Source organism: Rhinolophus sinicus, chromosome 12 (assembly GCF_057876585.1).
Source record: "Rhinolophus sinicus isolate RSI-liver-muscle chromosome 12, RSI-T2T, whole genome shotgun sequence".
NCBI classification, from domain to species: Eukaryota; Metazoa; Chordata; class Mammalia; order Chiroptera; family Rhinolophidae; genus Rhinolophus; species Rhinolophus sinicus.
Window position 1 is genome coordinate 898,084 of NC_142512.1, and position 18,970 is coordinate 917,053.

At 69.3% G+C, this 18,970-nt stretch overlaps 9 pseudogenes; all 9 read right to left on the reverse strand.

Annotated features, from left to right (window-relative positions):
• Window positions 1-1,477: 1,477 nt before the first annotated feature.
• Window positions 1,478-1,597, reverse strand: LOC148756243 (5S ribosomal RNA; annotated as a pseudogene).
• A 2,330-nt stretch (window positions 1,598-3,927) lies between these two features.
• LOC148756244 (5S ribosomal RNA) lies at window positions 3,928-4,047 on the reverse strand (annotated as a pseudogene).
• Window positions 4,048-6,095: 2,048 nt separating this feature from the next.
• On the reverse strand, window positions 6,096-6,215 carry LOC148756245 (5S ribosomal RNA; annotated as a pseudogene).
• Window positions 6,216-7,811: 1,596 nt separating this feature from the next.
• Window positions 7,812-7,931, reverse strand: LOC148756246 (5S ribosomal RNA; annotated as a pseudogene).
• A 2,330-nt stretch (window positions 7,932-10,261) lies between these two features.
• Window positions 10,262-10,381, reverse strand: LOC148756247 (5S ribosomal RNA; annotated as a pseudogene).
• A 2,048-nt stretch (window positions 10,382-12,429) lies between these two features.
• On the reverse strand, window positions 12,430-12,549 carry LOC148756248 (5S ribosomal RNA; annotated as a pseudogene).
• Window positions 12,550-14,147: 1,598 nt separating this feature from the next.
• Window positions 14,148-14,267, reverse strand: LOC148756249 (5S ribosomal RNA; annotated as a pseudogene).
• A 2,330-nt stretch (window positions 14,268-16,597) lies between these two features.
• On the reverse strand, window positions 16,598-16,717 carry LOC148756250 (5S ribosomal RNA; annotated as a pseudogene).
• A 2,048-nt stretch (window positions 16,718-18,765) lies between these two features.
• LOC148756251 (5S ribosomal RNA) lies at window positions 18,766-18,885 on the reverse strand (annotated as a pseudogene).
• Between the last annotated feature and the right edge of the window lie 85 nt (window positions 18,886-18,970).

Consider the following 18,970-nt stretch of genomic DNA (forward strand, 5'->3'; position numbering starts at 1 on the left):
CAGTCCGGCTCCCCGCCTCTTCCGAATGCCCCTGGCGTGGGCGGCGGGCTACTCCTGGCCGGCAGCGAGGCCCCTTCGCGCCACCCGAGGCTCCATGGGACACTGCCACTTCCCTGATGGTGCCAGAAGTCGTGGAACTCTGGCATCCTGGGACTCCCCGGACCCAGACCGCCATACACCCCGCCCCCCTACCGCCACCAGGTTTACCAACAACCGCACCCCCAAGGCTGGGGGAGGCCTGCACCAGCAGGCAACCCTGGGCTTGGGAGTTGTGGGAGGACCCCGCGGCGGCGGCTTGGGCGGCTGCGGAGGGGGGGGGCTGCGGCGGCGGCGGCGGCGGCGGCGGCGGCGGCAGCAGCGGCGGCGGGGGACGCGGCGGAGGCGAGGGAGGGTGGGGAGGTAGGCGATGGCAACCGCGAGGATGGCGCCAGGGCGGCGATGGCGGTGGCGACAATGGGGGCTTTGACGGTGGGCGCTGGGGCACGGGGGTCGATGGCGGCGGCGGCGGCGGCGGCGGCGGCGGCGGCGGCGGCGGCGGAGGAGGCCGGGAGAGCAGAGGCGGGAGATTGAGGGAGTATGGCGATGGTGGCGGCGGCGGGCCTGGGGCGGGGGCGGGGGAGATGGCGGTGCAGGAGGCGGGGAGAGCAGAGGAGGGAGATTGAGGGAGTGCGGCAATGGCGGCAGCGGGGGCGGGGGTGGGGAAGAGGGCAGCACTGGCGGCGGGGGTGGGGAGCGCGGTGCTGGCGGCCGAGGGGGGGAGAGCAGAGGAGGGAGTTTGAGGGAGTACGGCGATGGCGGCAGCGGGGGCGGGGAGGGGGCGAGGGCAGCGCTGGCGGAGGGGGTGGGGAGCGCGGTGATCGCGGCGGCGGCGGCGGGAGAAGCGGGGGCTGATCGCGAGCAGCGATGGCGGCGGCGGCGGCGGCGGCGTCGGCTGCGGCGCGGGAGGGTTGCGAGGTCGGCGATGGAGGCGGCGGCAGCGTTGGGGGCTGTGTCGGCGGGCGCTGGGCGCGGGGAGGGTTGGCGCCGGCGGCGGCGGTAGCGGGGAAGAGGGCGGTGCTGGCGGCGGAGGAGGGGAGAGCAGAGGCGGGAGATTGAAGCAGTACAGCCATGGCGGTGGCGAGGGCGGGGGCAGGGGTGAGGTCAGCGCTGGAGGGGGGTGTGGGGAGCGCGGTGATGGCGGCGGATTAGGCGGTGGCGGCGGGGGCGAGGGCAGCGCTGTTGGCGGTGGCGGCGATCGAAGGTCGGCGAAGGGATCGAGATGACAGCCTCCGGGACTGAAGAGGACTGAGAAGAGGGTGTGCGGGGGAGCCCTGGCCGACGGGCCTGGTGTGCGGCCGGGGCTGCCAGCTTGTAGTGCCTGGCGGCTAACCCTCTGCTGGTCAGGGGGGCCTTCGGCTGGCTGGGCGGCTGCAGAGAGGCAAGGGGCGGCAGGGGTTCGGAGGGAGCCACGCCGGGGCTGCGGCGCAAAAGGAGAGGTGAGCAAAAGCCTGCAGCTATTCCCAGGCGGTCTCCCATCCAAGTACTAACCAGGCCCCTCCCTGCTTAGCTCCCGAGATCAGACGAGATCTGGCGCGTGCAGGGTGGTGTGGCCTTAGGCGCTGGGACCCGGCTCCCGGCACTCCAAGAGCCTGCTCCCGACCTGCTTCTGAGCGCACGCCATGCTGCTGGGCCGCTGGGGTGGCGAGCATGTCTGCCCGAGCGCCTCCCGCCAGCTCCCCGCCTCCTCCAGACGCCGCTGGTGTGGGCGACGGGCTCCTCCTGGCCCGCAGCGAGGCCCCTTCGCGCCCCCCAGTGGCTCTAACGGGCCTCTGTCACTTCCCTGACTGTGACATATGTCTGGGCGCCCTGGCATCCTGGGCCTCCCCAGGCCCCGAAGGGCTTTCACCCCGCCCCCCTACCCCAACCCCTCTCATCTCCCCCCAGCCCCACAACCGCACACCCCCCTTGCTGCTGTGCTGTCCCCACCTCTCAGGGCCACCGAGGGGGTCGCAGGGTCCTCTCAGTCCCCTCCACCCTAGGGACGTGCAACCCAGGCCCTGGCCCTGGCCGGCCCCACCCACTGGCCCAAAGCCAGGGAGAGCCACCCGCCACCAGGGGGCAGCACCTCCAGTCTGCCGCCACCCTTCCTCACACAGCCTTCTTTCTGGGTTCTCGCCCCTCGTCAGCGACCGGCGTCCCGCCCGATCACTGTTCAATTCACTGGCTACACGTCACCTCTCCTGACCCAGGGAGGTGAGAGAGAGGATGAGAGAAGGCCAGAGACGGAGCAAGAGAGAGGCGGAGAGAGACAGACGGGGACTGTGCGGACAGACTCGCAGAGAGCACTCTCCAGGCTCTGGGCCTCGCGTGGAGGGGTGCTGCGTGCGGGCTGCATGGATATCAGCTGTGACCGCTTGGCCATCAGCTGTTGCCAGTTGGCCATTGGCCACCGGCAGAGCTGCGGTGGCCAAGCTAGGAAGCGCGGATTGTGGACTGCAAATTGCAGAGGGGCGCGGACTGCAGTTGGCCGGCTTGGTGGGTCGGTAGGTTGGTGGGTCTGTTGGTTGGCAGAGAATCGGCCGGCAGGCTGGGGATCGGGCGGCTCCGGCTTGCCGAGTCTCCAAGCCAGCCGCCCGTGAGACATGGTGCTATGAGCCCCCTATCCGTGGTCTGTTGGTGTTCCCTCTTGGCCTCGCCAAATCCTGCATTCTTGTGCGGGCAGAGGGGCTAGAGTCCCCGCAGGACAGGGACAGACAGACAGAACGGGAGGAGGAGTAAGAGGGAGCGAGATGGAAATATGCTCGTATATGTACATGTATGTATCTAGACATACAGAGAGACATGGACAGAGACAGAGAAAGAGGGGGCTGGCACGCGGGGAGAGAGTTCCTGAGCCAGAGCCAGAGCCCAACAGGCACGTCACAGAGCCCGACGGATATGGGGTGGGGGAGGGTGTGAGGGACGCACAGGCGGGCACACGGACTGTTACAGACGCACTGAGGCTGTGTTGAAGTGGCAGCTCCTCCACCGGAGTGTGGTCGTGCCCGGGGCTGGGCTCCGCTAAGGAGGCATTGCCCTGGCGTTGGCAGTCACCATTGAAGCCTCCGGGGCGGGCCGCCAGGGTCTCCGGAGGGCCTGTGGTCTCTGAGCCCCGCCCAGGCACCCGCCCGCGGGAGGAGAGTGGCAGCCCCCAGGCACCCTGGTTGTGAGGGTTGTGCGCCTGCGTGCCTGCTCTGCCCTTGTGGTGGTCTCCCCCGGAGTCGATGGCGCGTGGTGTGTTGGGGTGCTGCTCCCGCCGTCCCCTGGTTTGTCCCGGCTCTTTGTGCCCTGTGTTTCAGGGACACCGTGGCCGGCGGGAAGGGAGGGCTCCTGGCTCTTGTGGGAGACGGGAGGGGCGCGCGGGGGTGTGGGGCGAGGTGCCTGCCAGCGGAGACAGAAGACTCCGGTGGGGCGGGGCGGGTGGGCGTCCCGTTTGCCCGAGGACACGCCGATCCTGTGTGTCGGGTCCCGGGGGCAGGCGCAGGGATGGGCGTGCCCTGGGCTCGGGCCGAGGTGCAAAGCACCGGCACGTCCTGGGATGGAGAGAGCCTGGTGGAGGCCTGCGCCGGCAGGCAGCCCTGGGCTTGGGCGTTGGGGGTTGCGGCGGCGGCAGGGTCGGGGAGCGAGAGGGAGCCCTGCGATGGCGGTGGCGGCGGCGGCGGCGACCGAGACGCGGCTGACTGCTGCAGGCTGACGGCCTGCCTCGGCGAAGAGCACTAAGAAGAGGGAGTGGGGGGGAGCCCTGGCCGACAGGCCTGGTGTGCGGCCGGGGATGCGAGCTTGTAGTGCCGGGCGACTGACCCTCCTCTGGCCAGGGGGACCTTCGGCTGCCTGGGCGGCTGCAGAGGGGCAAAGGGCGGCAGGGGTTCGGAGGGAGCCACGCCGGGGCGGCGGCGCAAAAGGAGAGGCGAGCAAAAGCCTGCAGCTATTCCCAGGCGGTCTCCCATCCAAGTACTAACCAGGCCCCTCCCTGCTTAGCTCCCGAGATCAGAGGAGATCGGGCGCGTTCAGGGTGGTATGGCCGTAGACGCTGGGACCCGGCTCCCCGCGCCCCAAGAGCCTGCTCCCGGCCTGCCTCTGACCGCGCGCCGTGCTGCTGGGCCGCTAGGGTGGCGAGCACGTCTGCCTGAGCGCCTGCCGCCCGCTCCCCGCCTCCTCCGGACGCCGCTGGTGTGGGCGACGGGCTACTCCTGGCCCGCAGCGAGGCCCCTTCGCGCCCCCCAGTGGCTCCACGGGCCTCTGTCACTTCCCTGACTGTGACATATGTCTGGGCGCCCTGGCATCCTGGGCCTCCCCAGGCCCCGAAGGGCTTTCACCCCGCCCCCCTACCCCAACCCCTCTCATCTCCCCCCAGCCCCACAACCGCACACCCCCCTTGCTGCTGTGCTGTCCCCACCTCTCAGGGCCACCGAGGGGGTCGCAGGGTCCTCTCAGTCCCCTCCGGCCCTAGGGACGTGCAACCCAGGCCCTGGCCCTGACCGGACCCATCCACAGGCCCAAAGCCAGGGAGAGCCACCCGCGCCACCAGGGTGCAGCATCTCCAGTCTGCAGCCACCCTTCGTCACAAGCCTTCAGTCTGGGCCCTGGAACCCTCGTCAGCGACCGGAGCCCCGCCCGATGTCCGGTCCCTTCACTGTCTACACGTCACCTCTCCTGACCCAGGGAGGTGAGAGAGAGGATGAGAGAAGGCTAGAGACGGAGCAAGAGAGAGGCGGAGAGAGACAGACGGGGACTGTGGGGACAGACTCGCAGAGAGCACTCTCCAGGCTCTGGGCCTCGCGTGGAGGGGTGCTGCTTGGGGGCTGCATGGTCATCAGCTGTGACCGCTTGGCCATCAGCTGTTGCCAGTTGGCCACTGGCCACCGGAGGAGCTGCGGTGGCCAAGCTAGGAAGCGCGGATGGTGGACTGCAAATTGCAGAGGGGCGCGGATTGCAGTGGGCCCGCTTGGCGGGTCGACGGGCGGTGTGTCGGTGGGTTGGCAGAGAAGCGGCCGACAGGTTGGGGATCGGGCGGCTCCGGCTTGCCGTGTCTCCGAGCCAGCCGCCCGTGAGACATAGTGCTATGAGCCCCCTATCCGTGGCTCTGTTGGTGTTCCCTCTTGGCCTCGCCATATCCTGCGTTCTTGTGCGGGCAGAGGGACTAGAGTCCCCGCAGGACAGGGACCGACAGAGAGAACGGGAGGAGGAGAAAGAGGGAGCGAGATCGAAATATACACCTATATGTACCTGTATGTACCTAGACATACAGAGAGACATGGACAGAGACAGAGAAAGAGGGGGCTGGCACGCGGGGAGAGAGCTCCTGAGCCAGAGCCAGAGCCCAACAGGCACGTCACAGAGCCAGAGAGACATGGGGTGGGGGAGGGGGGAGGGACGCACAAGCGGGCACACGGACTGGGACAGACGCACTGACGCTGCTTTGAAGTGGCAGCTTCTCAACCGAAGTGTGGTCATGCCCGTGGCTGGGCTCCACTAAGGAGGCAGTGCCCGGGCATTGAAAGTCACCCTTGAAGCCCCCGGGCCGGGCGGGAGGGCCAGTGGGCTCCGAGCCCCGCCCAGGAACCCCCCGCCCCGCGGGAGGAGAGTGGCAGCCCACAGGCACCCTGGTTGAGAGTGTTGTGTGCCTGCGTGCCTGCACTTCCCCTTGTGGTGGTCTCTCCTGGAGTCCGAGGGCGTGCGGTGTGTTGGGGTGCTGCTCCCTCAGTCCCCTGCTTTGTCCCGGCTCTTTGTACCCTGTGTGTTGGGGCCACTGCGGGAAGGGAGGGTTCCTGGCTCTTGTGGGCGATGGGAGGGGGCGCGCGGGGGTGTGGGGAGAGGTGCCTGCCGGCGGAGACACAGGCTCGGCTAACTGCTGCTGGCTGACTGCCTGCCTCAGCGAAGAGGACTAAGAAGAGGGTGTGGGGGTGAGCCCTGGCCGACGGGCCTGGTGTGCGGCCGGGGCTGCCAGCTTGTAGCGCCGGGTGGCTGACCGGCCTCTGGCCAGGGGGAACTTCGGCTGCATGGGCGGCTGCAGAGGGGCAAGGGGCGGCAGGGGTTCGGAGGGAGCCACGCAGGGGCGGCGGCGCAAAAGGAGAGGCGAGCAAAAGCCTACAGGTATTCCCAGGCGGTCTCCCATCCAAGCACTAACCAGGCCCCTCCCTGCTTAGCTCCCGAGATCAGAGGAGATCGGGCGCGTTCAGGGTGGTATGGCCATAGACGATGGGACTCGGCTCCCCGCGCCCCAAGAGCCTGCTCCCGGCCTGCCTCGTGAGCGCCCGCCATGCAGATGCGCGGCTCCGGTGGCGAGCATCGACCTGCTGGCCGGCTCTGCCAGCACCGCGTCCCCCCCCCCCAGTCCGGCTCCCCGCCTCTTCCGAATGCCCCTGGCGTGGGCGGCGGGCTACTCCTGGCCGGCAGCGAGGCCCCTTCGCGCCACCCGAGGCTCCATGGGACACTGCCACTTCCCTGATGGTGCCAGAAGTCGTGGAACTCTGGCATCCTGGGACTCCCCGGACCCAGACCGCCATACACCCCGCCCCCCTACCGCCACCAGGTTTACCAACAACCGCACCCCCAAGGCTGGGGGAGGCCTGCACCAGCAGGCAACCCTGGGCTTGGGAGTTGTGGGAGGACCCCGCGGCGGCGGCTTGGGCGGCTGCGGAGGGGGGGGGCTGCGGCGGCGGCGGCGGCGGCGGCGGCGGCAGCAGCGGCGGCGGGGGACGCGGCGGAGGCGAGGGAGGGTGGGGAGGTAGGCGATGGCAACCGCGAGGATGGCGCCAGGGCGGCGATGGCGGTGGCGACAATGGGGGCTTTGACGGTGGGCGCTGGGGCACGGGGGTCGATGGCGGCGGCGGCGGCGGCGGCGGCGGCGGCGGCGGCGGCGGCGGAGGAGGCCGGGAGAGCAGAGGCGGGAGATTGAGGGAGTATGGCGATGGTGGCGGCGGCGGGCCTGGGGCGGGGGCGGGGGAGATGGCGGTGCAGGAGGCGGGGAGAGCAGAGGAGGGAGATTGAGGGAGTGCGGCAATGGCGGCAGCGGGGGCGGGGGTGGGGAAGAGGGCAGCACTGGCGGCGGGGGTGGGGAGCGCGGTGCTGGCGGCCGAGGGGGGGAGAGCAGAGGAGGGAGTTTGAGGGAGTACGGCGATGGCGGCAGCGGGGGCGGGGAGGGGGCGAGGGCAGCGCTGGCGGAGGGGGTGGGGAGCGCGGTGATCGCGGCGGCGGCGGCGGGAGAAGCGGGGGCTGATCGCGAGCAGCGATGGCGGCGGCGGCGGCGGCGGCGCGGGAGGGTTGCGAGGTCGGCGATGGAGGCGGCGGCAGCGTTGGGGGCTGTGTCGGCGGGCGCTGGGCGCGGGGAGGGTTGGCGCCGGCGGCGGCGGTAGCGGGGAAGAGGGCGGTGCTGGCGGCGGAGGAGGGGAGAGCAGAGGCGGGAGATTGAAGCAGTACAGCCATGGCGGTGGCGAGGGCGGGGGCAGGGGTGAGGTCAGCGCTGGAGGGGGGTGTGGGGAGCGCGGTGATGGCGGCGGATTAGGCGGTGGCGGCGGGGGCGAGGGCAGCGCTGTTGGCGGTGGCGGCGATCGAAGGTCGGCGAAGGGATCGAGATGACAGCCTCCGGGACTGAAGAGGACTGAGAAGAGGGTGTGCGGGGGAGCCCTGGCCGACGGGCCTGGTGTGCGGCCGGGGCTGCCAGCTTGTAGTGCCTGGCGGCTAACCCTCTGCTGGTCAGGGGGGCCTTCGGCTGGCTGGGCGGCTGCAGAGAGGCAAGGGGCGGCAGGGGTTCGGAGGGAGCCACGCCGGAGCCGCGGCGCAAAAGGAGAGGCGAGCAAAAGCCTGCAGCTATTCCCAGGCGGTCTCCCATCCAAGTACTAACCAGGCCCCTCCCTGCTTAGCTCCCGAGATCAGACGAGATCTGGCGCGTGCAGGGTGGTGTGGCCTTAGGCGCTGGGACCCGGCTCCCGGCACTCCAAGAGCCTGCTCCCGACCTGCTTCTGAGCGCACGCCATGCTGCTGGGCCGCTCGGGTGGCGAGCATGTCTGCCCGAGCGCCTCCCGCCAGCTCCCCGCCTCCTCCAGACGCCGCTGGTGTGGGCGACGGGCTCCTCCTGGCCCGCAGCGAGGCCCCTTCGCGCCCCCCAGTGGCTCTAACGGGCCTCTGTCACTTCCCTGACTGTGACATATGTCTGGGCGCCCTGGCATCCTGGGCCTCCCCAGGCCCCGAAGGGCTTTTACCCCGCCCCCCTACCCCAACCCCTCTCATCTCCCCCCAGCCCCACAACCGCACACCCCCCTTGCTGCTGTGCTGTCCCCACCTCTCAGGGCCACCGAGGGGGTCGCAGGGTCCTCTCAGTCCCCTCCACCCTAGGGACGTGCAACCCAGGCCCTGGCCCTGGCCGGCCCCACCCACTGGCCCAAAGCCAGGGAGAGCCACCCGCCACCAGGGGGCAGCACCTCCAGTCTGCCGCCACCCTTCCTCACACAGCCTTCTTTCTGGGTTCTCGCCCCTCGTCAGCGACCGGCGTCCCGCCCGATCACTGTTCACTTCACTGGCTACACGTCACCTCTCCTGACCCAGGGAGGTGAGAGAGAGGATGAGAGAAGGCCAGAGACGGAGCAAGAGAGAGGCGGAGAGAGACAGACGGGGACTGTGCGGACAGACTCGCAGAGAGCACTCTCCAGGCTCTGGGCCTCGCGTGGAGGGGTGCTGCGTGCGGGCTGCATGGATATCAGCTGTGACCGCTTGGCCATCAGCTGTTGCCAGTTGGCCATTGGCCACCGGCAGAGCTGCGGTGGCCAAGCTAGGAAGCGCGGATTGTGGACTGCAAATTGCAGAGGGGCGCGGACTGCAGTTGGCCGGCTTGGTGGGTCGGTAGGTTGGTGGGTCTGTTGGTTGGCAGAGAATCGGCCGGCAGGCTGGGGATCGGGCGGCTCCGGCTTGCCGAGTCTCCAAGCCAGCCGCCCGTGAGACATGGTGCTATGAGCCCCCTATCCGTGGTCTGTTGGTGTTCCCTCTTGGCCTCGCCAAATCCTGCATTCTTGTGCGGGCAGAGGGGCTAGAGTCCCCGCAGGACAGGGACAGACAGACAGAACGGGAGGAGGAGTAAGAGGGAGCGAGATGGAAATATGCTCGTATATGTACATGTATGTATCTAGACATACAGAGAGACATGGACAGAGACAGAGAAAGAGGGGGCTGGCACGCGGGGAGAGAGTTCCTGAGCCAGAGCCAGAGCCCAACAGGCACGTCACAGAGCCCGACGGATATGGGGTGGGGGAGGGTGTGAGGGACGCACAGGCGGGCACACGGACTGTTACAGACGCACTGAGGCTGTGTTGAAGTGGCAGCTCCTCCACCGGAGTGTGGTCGTGCCCGGGGCTGGGCTCCGCTAAGGAGGCATTGCCCTGGCGTTGGCAGTCACCATTGAAGCCTCCGGGGCGGGCCGCCAGGGTCTCCGGAGGGCCTGTGGTCTCTGAGCCCCGCCCAGGCACCCGCCCGCGGGAGGAGAGTGGCAGCCCCCAGGCACCCTGGTTGTGAGGGTTGTGCGCCTGCGTGCCTGCTCTGCCCTTGTGGTGGTCTCCCCCGGAGTCGATGGCGCGTGGTGTGTTGGGGTGCTGCTCCCGCCGTCCCCTGGTTTGTCCCGGCTCTTTGTGCCCTGTGTTTCAGGGACACCGTGGCCGGCGGGAAGGGAGGGCTCCTGGCTCTTGTGGGAGACGGGAGGGGCGCGCGGGGGTGTGGGGCGAGGTGCCTGCCAGCGGAGACAGAAGACTCCGGTGGGGCGGGGCGGGTGGGCGTCCCGTTTGCCCGAGGACACGCCGATCCTGTGTGTCGGGTCCCGGGGGCAGGCGCAGGGATGGGCGTGCCCTGGGCTCGGGCCGAGGTGCAAAGCACCGGCACGTCCTGGGATGGAGAGAGCCTGGTGGAGGCCTGCGCCGGCAGGCAGCCCTGGGCTTGGGCGTTGGGGGTTGCGGCGGCGGCAGGGTCGGGGAGCGAGAGGGAGCCCTGCGATGGCGGTGGCGGCGGCGGCGGCGACCGAGACGCGGCTGACTGCTGCAGGCTGACGGCCTGCCTCGGCGAAGAGCACTAAGAAGAGGGAGTGGGGGGGAGCCCTGGCCGACAGGCCTGGTGTGCGGCCGGGGATGCGAGCTTGTAGTGCCGGGCGACTGACCCTCCTCTGGCCAGGGGGACCTTCGGCTGCCTGGGCGGCTGCAGAGGGGCAAAGGGCGGCAGGGGTTCGGAGGGAGCCACGCCGGGGCGGCGGCGCAAAAGGAGAGGCGAGCAAAAGCCTGCAGCTATTCCCAGGCGGTCTCCCATCCAAGTACTAACCAGGCCCCTCCCTGCTTAGCTCCCGAGATCAGAGGAGATCGGGCGCGTTCAGGGTGGTATGGCCGTAGACGCTGGGACCCGGCTCCCCGCGCCCCAAGAGCCTGCTCCCGGCCTGCCTCTGACCGCGCGCCGTGCTGCTGGGCCGCTAGGGTGGCGAGCACGTCTGCCTGAGCGCCTGCCGCCCGCTCCCCGCCTCCTCCGGACGCCGCTGGTGTGGGCGACGGGCTACTCCTGGCCCGCAGCGAGGCCCCTTCGCGCCCCCCAGTGGCTCCACGGGCCTCTGTCACTTCCCTGACTGTGACATATGTCTGGGCGCCCTGGCATCCTGGGCCTCCCCAGGCCCCGAAGGGCTTTCACCCCGCCCCCCTACCCCAACCCCTCTCATCTCCCCCCAGCCCCACAACCGCACACCCCCCTTGCTGCTGTGCTGTCCCCACCTCTCAGGGCCACCGAGGGGGTCGCAGGGTCCTCTCAGTCCCCTCCGGCCCTAGGGACGTGCAACCCAGGCCCTGGCCCTGACCGGACCCATCCACAGGCCCAAAGCCAGGGAGAGCCACCCGCGCCACCAGGGTGCAGCATCTCCAGTCTGCAGCCACCCTTCGTCACAAGCCTTCAGTCTGGGCCCTGGAACCCTCGTCAGCGACCGGAGCCCCGCCCGATGTCCGGTCCCTTCACTGTCTACACGTCACCTCTCCTGACCCAGGGAGGTGAGAGAGAGGATGAGAGAAGGCCAGAGACGGAGCAAGAGAGAGGCGGAGAGAGACAGACGGGGACTGTGGGGACAGACTCGCAGAGAGCACTCTCCAGGCTCTGGGCCTCGCGTGGAGGGGTGCTGCTTGGGGGCTGCATGGTCATCAGCTGTGACCGCTTGGCCATCAGCTGTTGCCAGTTGGCCACTGGCCACCGGAGGAGCTGCGGTGGCCAAGCTAGGAAGCGCGGATGGTGGACTGCAAATTGCAGAGGGGCGCGGATTGCAGTGGGCCCGCTTGGCGGGTCGACGGGCGGTGTGTCGGTGGGTTGGCAGAGAAGCGGCCGACAGGTTGGGGATCGGGCGGCTCCGGCTTGCCGTGTCTCCGAGCCAGCCGGCCGTGAGACATAGTGCTATGAGCCCCCTATCCGTGGCTCTGTTGGTGTTCCCTCTTGGCCTCGCCATATCCTGCGTTCTTGTGCGGGCAGAGGGACTAGAGTCCCCGCAGGACAGGGACCGACAGAGAGAACGGGAGGAGGAGAAAGAGGGAGCGAGATCGAAATATACACCTATATGTACCTGTATGTACCTAGACATACAGAGAGACATGGACAGAGACAGAGAAAGAGGGGGCTGGCACGCGGGGAGAGAGCTCCTGAGCCAGAGCCAGAGCCCAACAGGCACGTCACAGAGCCAGAGAGACATGGGGTGGGGGAGGGGGGAGGGACGCACAAGCGGGCACACGGACTGGGACAGACGCACTGATGCTGCTTTGAAGTGGCAGCTTCTCAACCGAAGTGTGGTCATGCCCGTGGCTGGGCTCCACTAAGGAGGCAGTGCCCGGGCATTGAAAGTCACCCTTGAAGCCCCCGGGCCGGGCGGGAGGGCCAGTGGGCTCCGAGCCCCGCCCAGGAACCCCCCGCCCCGCGGGAGGAGAGTGGCAGCCCACAGGCACCCTGGTTGAGAGTGTTGTGTGCCTGCGTGCCTGCACTTCCCCTTGTGGTGGTCTCTCCTGGAGTCCGAGGGCGTGCGGTGTGTTGGGGTGCTGCTCCCTCAGTCCCCTGCTTTGTCCCGGCTCTTTGTACCCTGTGTGTTGGGGCCACTGCGGGAAGGGAGGGTTCCTGGCTCTTGTGGGCGATGGGAGGGGGCGCGCGGGGGTGTGGGGAGAGGTGCCTGCCGGCGGAGACACAGGCTCGGCTAACTGCTGCTGGCTGACTGCCTGCCTCAGCGAAGAGGACTAAGAAGAGGGTGTGGGGGTGAGCCCTGGCCGACGGGCCTGGTGTGCGGCCGGGGCTGCCAGCTTGTAGCGCCGGGTGGCTGACCGGCCTCTGGCCAGGGGGAACTTCGGCTGCATGGGCGGCTGCAGAGGGGCAAGGGGCGGCAGGGGTTCGGAGGGAGCCACGCAGGGGCGGCGGCGCAAAAGGAGAGGCGAGCAAAAGCCTACAGGTATTCCCAGGCGGTCTCCCATCCAAGCACTAACCAGGCCCCTCCCTGCTTAGCTCCCGAGATCAGAGGAGATCGGGCGCGTTCAGGGTGGTATGGCCATAGACGATGGGACTCGGCTCCCCGCGCCCCAAGAGCCTGCTCCCGGCCTGCCTCGTGAGCGCCCGCCATGCAGATGCGCGGCTCCGGTGGCGAGCATCGACCTGCTGGCCGGCTCTGCCAGCACCGCGTCCCCCCCCCCCCCAGTCCGGCTCCCCGCCTCTTCCGAATGCCCCTGGCGTGGGCGGCGGGCTACTCCTGGCCGGCAGCGAGGCCCCTTCGCGCCACCCGAGGCTCCATGGGACACTGCCACTTCCCTGATGGTGCCAGAAGTCGTGGAACTCTGGCATCCTGGGACTCCCCGGACCCAGACCGCCATACACCCCGCCCCCCTACCGCCACCAGGTTTACCAACAACCGCACCCCCAAGGCTGGGGGAGGCCTGCACCAGCAGGCAACCCTGGGCTTGGGAGTTGTGGGAGGACCCCGCGGCGGCGGCTTGGGCGGCTGCGGAGGGGGGGGGCTGCGGCGGCGGCGGCGGCGGCGGCGGCGGCGGCAGCAGCGGCGGCGGGGGACGCGGCGGAGGCGAGGGAGGGTGGGGAGGTAGGCGATGGCAACCGCGAGGATGGCGCCAGGGCGGCGATGGCGGTGGCGACAATGGGGGCTTTGACGGTGGGCGCTGGGGCACGGGGGTCGATGGCGGCGGCGGCGGCGGCGGCGGCGGAGGAGGAGGCCGGGAGAGCAGAGGCGGGAGATTGAGGGAGTATGGCGATGGTGGCGGCGGCGGGCCTGGGGCGGGGGCGGGGGAGATGGCGGTGCAGGAGGCGGGGAGAGCAGAGGAGGGAGATTGAGGGAGTGCGGCAATGGCGGCAGCGGGGGCGGGGGTGGGGAAGAGGGCAGCACTGGCGGCGGGGGTGGGGAGCGCGGTGCTGGCGGCCGAGGGGGGGAGAGCAGAGGAGGGAGTTTGAGGGAGTACGGCGATGGCGGCAGCGGGGGCGGGGAGGGGGCGAGGGCAGCGCTGGCGGAGGGGGTGGGGAGCGCGGTGATCGCGGCGGCGGCGGCGGGAGAAGCGGGGGCTGATCGCGAGCAGCGATGGCGGCGGCGGCGGCGGCGGCGTCGGCTGCGGCGCGGGAGGGTTGCGAGGTCGGCGATGGAGGCGGCGGCAGCGTTGGGGGCTGTGTCGGCGGGCGCTGGGCGCGGGGAGGGTTGGCGCCGGCGGCGGCGGTAGCGGGGAAGAGGGCGGTGCTGGCGGCGGAGGAGGGGAGAGCAGAGGCGGGAGATTGAAGCAGTACAGCCATGGCGGTGGCGAGGGCGGGGGCAGGGGTGAGGTCAGCGCTGGAGGGGGGTGTGGGGAGCGCGGTGATGGCGGCGGATTAGGCGGTGGCGGCGGGGGCGAGGGCAGCGCTGTTGGCGGTGGCGGCGATCGAAGGTCGGCGAAGGGATCGAGATGACAGCCTCCGGGACTGAAGAGGACTGAGAAGAGGGTGTGCGGGGGAGCCCTGGCCGACGGGCCTGGTGTGCGGCCGGGGCTGCCAGCTTGTAGTGCCTGGCGGCTAACCCTCTGCTGGTCAGGGGGGCCTTCGGCTGGCTGGGCGGCTGCAGAGAGGCAAGGGGCGGCAGGGGTTCGGAGGGAGCCACGCCGGAGCCGCGGCGCAAAAGGAGAGGCGAGCAAAAGCCTGCAGCTATTCCCAGGCGGTCTCCCATCCAAGTACTAACCAGGCCCCTCCCTGCTTAGCTCCCGAGATCAGACGAGATCTGGCGCGTGCAGGGTGGTGTGGCCTTAGGCGCTGGGACCCGGCTCCCGGCACTCCAAGAGCCTGCTCCCGACCTGCTTCTGAGCGCACGCCATGCTGCTGGGCCGCTCGGGTGGCGAGCATGTCTGCCCGAGCGCCTCCCGCCAGCTCCCCGCCTCCTCCAGACGCCGCTGGTGTGGGCGACGGGCTCCTCCTGGCCCGCAGCGAGGCCCCTTCGCGCCCCCCAGTGGCTCTAACGGGCCTCTGTCACTTCCCTGACTGTGACATATGTCTGGGCGCCCTGGCATCCTGGGCCTCCCCAGGCCCCGAAGGGCTTTCACCCCGCCCCCCTACCCCAACCCCTCTCATCTCCCCCCAGCCCCACAACCGCACACCCCCCTTGCTGCTGTGCTGTCCCCACCTCTCAGGGCCACCGAGGGGGTCGCAGGGTCCTCTCAGTCCCCTCCACCCTAGGGACGTGCAACCCAGGCCCTGGCCCTGGCCGGCCCCACCCACTGGCCCAAAGCCAGGGAGAGCCACCCGCCACCAGGGGGCAGCACCTCCAGTCTGCCGCCACCCTTCCTCACACAGCCTTCTTTCTGGGTTCTCGCCCCTCGTCAGCGACCGGCGTCCCGCCCGATCACTGTTCACTTCACTGGCTACACGTCACCTCTCCTGACCCAGGGAGGTGAGAGAGAGGATGAGAGAAGGCCAGAGACGGAGCAAGAGAGAGGCGGAGAGAGACAGACGGGGACTGTGGGGACAGACTCGCAGAGAGCACTCTCCAGGCTCTGGGCCTCGCGTGGAGGGGTGCTGCGTGCGGGCTGCATGGATATCAGCTGTGACCGCTTGGCCATCAGCTGTTGCCAGTTGGCCATTGGCCACCGGCAGAGCTGCGGTGGCCAAGCTAGGAAGCGCGGATTGTGGACTGCAAATTGCAGAGGGGCGCGGACTGCAGTTGGCCGGCTTGGTGGGTCGGTAGGTTGGTGGGTCTGTTGGTTGGCAGAGAATCGGCCGGCAGGCTGGGGATCGGGCGGCTCCGGCTTGCCGAGTCTCCAAGCCAGCCGCCCGTGAGACATGGTGCTATGAGCCCCCTATCCGTGGTCTGTTGGTGTTCCCTCTTGGCCTCGCCAAATCCTGCATTCTTGTGCGGGCAGAGGGGCTAGAGTCCCCGCAGGACAGGGACAGACAGACAGAACGGGAGGAGGAGTAAGAGGGAGCGAGATGGAAATATGCTCGTATATGTACATGTATGTATCTAGACATACAGAGAGACATGGACAGAGACAGAGAAAGAGGGGGCTGGCACGCGGGGAGAGAGTTCCTGAGCCAGAGCCAGAGCCCAACAGGCACGTCACAGAGCCCGACGGATATGGGGTGGGGGAGGGTGTGAGGGACGCACAGGCGGGCACACGGACTGTTACAGACGCACTGAGGCTGTGTTGAAGTGGCAGCTCCTCCACCGGAGTGTGGTCGTGCCCGGGGCTGGGCTCCGCTAAGGAGGCATTGCCCTGGCGTTGGCAGTCACCATTGAAGCCTCCGGGGCGGGCCGCCAGGGTCTCCGGAGGGCCTGTGGTCTCTGAGCCCCGCCCAGGCACCCGCCCGCGGGAGGAGAGTGGCAGCCCCCAGGCACCCTGGTTGTGAGGGTTGTGCGCCTGCGTGCCTGCTCTGCCCTTGTGGTGGTCTCCCCCGGAGTCGATGGCGCGTGGTGTGTTGGGGTGCTGCTCCCGCCGTCCCCTGGTTTGTCCCGGCTCTTTGTGCCCTGTGTTTCAGGGACACCGTGGCCGGCGGGAAGGGAGGGCTCCTGGCTCTTGTGGGAGACGGGAGGGGCGCGCGGGGGTGTGGGGCGAGGTGCCTGCCAGCGGAGACAGAAGACTCCGGTGGGGCGGGGCGGGTGGGCGTCCCGTTTGCCCGAGGACACGCCGATCCTGTGTGTCGGGTCCCGGGGGCAGGCGCAGGGATGGGCGTGCCCTGGGCTCGGGCCGAGGTGCAAAGCACCGGCACGTCCTGGGATGGAGAGAGCCTGGTGGAGGCCTGCACCGGCAGGCAGCCCTGGGCTTGGGCGTTGGGGGTTGCGGCGGCGGCAGGGTCGGGGAGCGAGAGGGAGCCCTGCGATGGCGGTGGCGGCGGCGGCGGCGACCGAGACGCGGCTGACTGCTGCAGGCTGACGGCCTGCCTCGGCGAAGAGCACTAAGAAGAGGGAGTGGGGGGGAGCCCTGGCCGACAGGCCTGGTGTGCGGCCGGGGATGCGAGCTTGTAGTGCCGGGCGACTGACCCTCCTCTGGCCAGGGGGACCTTCGGCTGCCTGGGCGGCTGCAGAGGGGCAAAGGGCGGCAGGGGTTCGGAGGGAGCCACGCCGGGGCGGCGGCGCAAAAGGAGAGGCGAGCAAAAGCCTGCAGCTATTCCCAGGCGGTCTCCCATCCAAGTACTAACCAGGCCCCTCCCTGCTTAGCTCCCGAGATCAGAGGAGATCGGGCGCGTTCAGGGTGGTATGGCCGTAGACGCTAGGACCCGGCTCCCCGCGCCCCAAGAGCCTGCTCCCGGCCTGCCTCTGACCGCGCGCCGTGCTGCTGGGCCGCTAGGGTGGCGAGCACGTCTGCCTGAGCGCCTGCCGCCCGCTCCCCGCCTCCTCCGGACGCCGCTGGTGTGGGCGACGGGCTACTCCTGGCCCGCAGCGAGGCCCCTTCGCGCCCCCCAGTGGCTCCACGGGCCTCTGTCACTTCCCTGACTGTGACATATGTCTGGGCGCCCTGGCATCCTGGGCCTCCCCAGGCCCCGAAGGGCTTTCACCCCGCCCCCCTACCCCAACCCCTCTCATCTCCCCCCAGCCCCACAAGCGCACACCCCCCTTGCTGCTGTGCTGTCCCCACCTCTCAGGGCCACCGAGGGGGTCGCAGGGTCCTCTCAGTCCCCTCCGGCCCTAGGAACGTGCAACCCAGGCCCTGGCCCTGACCGGACCCATCCACAGGCCCAAAGCCAGGGAGAGCCACCCGCGCCACCAGGGTGCAGCATCTCCAGTCTGCAGCCACCCTTCGTCACAAGCCTTCAGTCTGGGCCCTGGAACCCTCGTCAGCGACCGGAGCCCCGCCCGATGTCCGGTCCCTTCACTGTCTACACGTCACCTCTCCTGACCCAGGGAGGTGAGAGAGAGGATGAGAGAAGGCCAGAGACGGAGCAAGAGAGAGGCGGAGAGAGACAGACGGGGACTGTGGGGACAGACTCGCAGAGAGCACTCTCCAGGCTCTGGGCCTCGCGTGGAGGGGTGCTGCTTGGGGGCTGCATGGTCATCAGCTGTGACCGCTTGGCCATCAGCTGTTGCCAGTTGGCCACTGGCCACCGGAGGAGCTGCGGTGGCCAAGCTAGGAAGCGCGGATGGTGGACTGCAAATTGCAGAGGGGCGCGGATTGCAGTGGGCCCGCTTGGCGGGTCGACGGGCGGTGTGTCGGTGGGTTGGCAGAGAAGCGGCCGACAGGTTGGGGATCGGGCGGCTCCGGCTTGCCGTGTCTCCGAGCCAGCCGCCCGTGAGACATAGTGCTATGAGCCCCCTATCCGTGGCTCTGTTGGTGTTCCCTCTTGGCCTCGCCATATCCTGCGTTCTTGTGCGGGCAGAGGGACTAGAGTCCCCGCAGGACAGGGACCGACAGAGAGAACGGGAGGAGGAGAAAGAGGGAGCGAGATCGAAATATACACCTATATGTACCTGTATGTACCTAGACATACAGAGAGACATGGACAGAGACAGAGAAAGAGGGGGCTGGCACGCGGGGAGAGAGCTCCTGAGCCAGAGCCAGAGCCCAACAGGCACGTCACAGAGCCAGAGAGACATGGGGTGGGGGAGGGGGGAGGGACGCACAAGCGGGCACACGGACTGGGACAGACGCACTGACGCTGCTTTGAAGTGGCAGCTTCTCAACCGAAGTGTGGTCATGCCCGTGGCTGGGCTCCACTAAGGAGGCAGTGCCCGGGCATTGAAAGTCACCCTTGAAGCCCCCGGGCCGGGCGGGAGGGCCAGTGGGCTCCGAGCCCCGCCCAGGAACCCCCCGCCCCGCGGGAGGAGAGTGGCAGCCCACAGGCACCCTGGTTGAGAGTGTTGTGTGCCTGCGTGCCTGCACTTCCCCTTGTGGTGGTCTCTCCTGGAGTCCGAGGGCGTGCGGTGTGTTGGGGTGCTGCTCCCTCAGTCCCCTGCTTTGTCCCGGCTCTTTGTACCCTGTGTGTTGGGGCCACTGCGGGAAGGGAGGGTTCCTGGCTCTTGTGGGCGATGGGAGGGGGCGCGCGGGGGTGTGGGGAGAGGTGCCTGCCGGCGGAGACACAGGCTCGGCTAACTGCTGCTGGCTGACTGCCTGCCTCAGCGAAGAGGACTAAGAAGAGGGTGTGGGGGTGAGCCCTGGCCGACGGGCCTGGTGTGCGGCCGGGGCTGCCAGCTTGTAGCGCCGGGTGGCTGACCGGCCTCTGGCCAGGGGGAACTTCGGCTGGATGGGCGGCTGCAGAGGGGCAAGGGGCGGCAGGGGTTCGGAGGGAGCCACGCAGGGGCGGCGGCGCAAAAGGAGAGGCGAGCAAAAGCCTACAGGTATTCCCAGGCGGTCTCCCATCCAAGCACTAACCAGGCCCCTCCCTGCTTAGCTCCCGAGATCAGAGGAGATCGGGCGCGTTCAGGGTGGTATGGCCATAGACGATGGGACTCGGCTCCCCGCGCCCCAAGAGCCTGCTCCCGGCCTGCCTCGTGAGCGCCCGCCATGCAGATGCGCGGCTCCGGTGG